This window comes from Chrysemys picta, chromosome 2 (assembly GCF_011386835.1).
Source record: "Chrysemys picta bellii isolate R12L10 chromosome 2, ASM1138683v2, whole genome shotgun sequence".
Lineage (NCBI taxonomy): Eukaryota > Metazoa > Chordata > Testudines > Emydidae > Chrysemys > Chrysemys picta.
The window spans coordinates 265,198,918-265,201,187 of record NC_088792.1 but is presented as its reverse complement, the minus strand read 5'-3'; positions in this window follow the sequence as shown (position 1 = coordinate 265,201,187).

Below are 2,270 nucleotides of genomic sequence, written 5' to 3'. Positions count from 1 at the left end.
GAGGAAGGGGCGGGACGCGGCGCATGGCTGGGAAGGCGGGAGCGGAGCGGAGCGGAGCGCGCGGGCGCTGACGCGAGCCGTGTTGCGTTGCGTTGCGTTGCGTTGTCCGCTGTCAGAGCGGTCCCTGGGGTGTCCCAGGGCCGCGTCCCGGCGGGGGCGGGAGGGCGAGTTTTTGGGGCTCAACTTGTTTGTTGGCCGAGAAACGCGGACTGGGGCGGGCCCAGACCCCGGTGGCTCGGGTCTGTTTGCAGTGACCAATCCTGGGGCGCCGGAGCAGGCAGGAAGCCTGGTGTGAATGCGAACTTCGATTTTGTTCTCCACAGAGCAGCAGCCGAGGAGAACTGAAACGTTTCGCTTGGTGGGCTGGACCCAGGGGCTGGGACTACGGGAGCAACTTCACCGCGTGCCCGGCGCTGGGGTGTTGCCAAATCCAAATATTTTTTAAAGACCTCAGCCTCCCCAAATATCATGATTGGTTTAAAAATTGTGAGATTTAACACAAAAAAACGCAGTTCTTTTTATTGGCCTTCTGGGTTTTGAGCCGTTGGGGTGCACTTGTTTCACATTTTCATGCCTTTCTCTGCAACTGAGAGGGCTAGAAATGCACTTATTTAAATGAAAGCTGAATTTCTCATGTACTCCCATGAATCTAGGAGCTGGGGCTTTAAGAAAGATCCCAATTAATGCAAGAGGTTGCAACTTGGGATGTTATTTTTCATCTCTCTCTTTAGGTTGAAAATTTAGGGTCAAATTCTTCTCACCTGACTCATCCAAACAGCATTATTCTTGTGAATAAGGCAAATAAGATTTAGCTTTTAAGCCTCTCCATTTTCCTGTGAGATTATATTACTGTAACAGACTATCTGTTTTTGGCAACTCATTCTGAGTCCTGGTCTACATACAGACTTTGAACCAGTATAACTAGGTGTAATTATACTGGTACAATACCTGCGATGGACACATTTATACCAATATAAAAGTGCTTAATACAGATATAGGGTATTCCCTTTCCTGCATGGGAATAAGCTTAAAGGCTTGTTTACACATGGAGTTTTTCCTGGTTAACTCTGTGTGTGAACACTCATCTTTGGGGTTAAGAGTGCTGTGTTCCTGCTTAGGGTACTCTCCCTAAGAACAGCTATTACACTTCATACCCTGTTAATTCATAACATATCAGTGTTAACTTTCAAATGTAGACAAGCCCTCAAACACCTTTACATTGATATAATTGAATGCAGACAAGGCCTGAGATAGTTCTAACATGTTGAAAATCAAAATACGCTGCCTGGAAGAAGCAGTGTGGGGTACGAATCCTCTGCTGTTACTCCAAAAATTGTGTTCTTTGCCAGAAAAATTATATAATAAATATGTAATGTCAAGACCCCCCCCCTTCCTGTTCCCACATTTCTTGCTTGATCACCTTCTTTGAAGAACAGGGCTAGATAGACAAACATTTAGGGTAAAAAATGTAACCACATTAGAAAACTAAAATTCAGAGTGTCCCAAGTACTGATAAAAATGTCTTTGAGTACTAATAAATATACTTGTCTCCATATGGTGGAAAAATGAACCAATGCCAGTGTTTGCTTCCTTTCTTTGTAAACGCAGTCAAGTTTCTGCATGTGTTAGCTTGATAAACATCAAAGTTCCTGTTTCCACAATTATCATCGTAGTTAGGACAGTTGTTCTAATGATTCTGACAATGACTGCATGAAAACTCAGAAGGGTGCATTTATACACCGGTGGCTTTTTACTAATTCAATGTGTTTGGATCGAAGTATAGGGCTAAAGTGTTTGTGATATATATACCGATGGCATGTACAGTCTTCTGTATGATATGCATAATGTTTGTAATTCTGGTAACAAATCAAAGTCATGCTGTATACCATACTCAGTTTTTAAGAGGAAGAAAGAAATCAGTAAAGATTACTAGGGACAGACTTGCCACCAGAACTAAGCTGCTGCTGAGGTAGGTATCTGGCCTTCATCCCCTTGGAACAGTTTAATGAAGCTTTGACCTGGCTGGCTAAATTAATAGTAATTTTCTTTCTAAAACATTCCCCTAGCCAAAGCACAGCACAAATGATCCTAACAAAGATCTTAGCATTAACCAAGCTGTTTAATATAATGTTTTCTAAGATGTATAGAGCAATTATACAACTATTTAACGATTAAACTATCAAACTTTATTTCTATAGTCAAGTCAGTAGTTGTGTAAAAAAGTTTACTGAGTGCCCTCTTCTTATATTAATAGCTTAAATATGTAAACT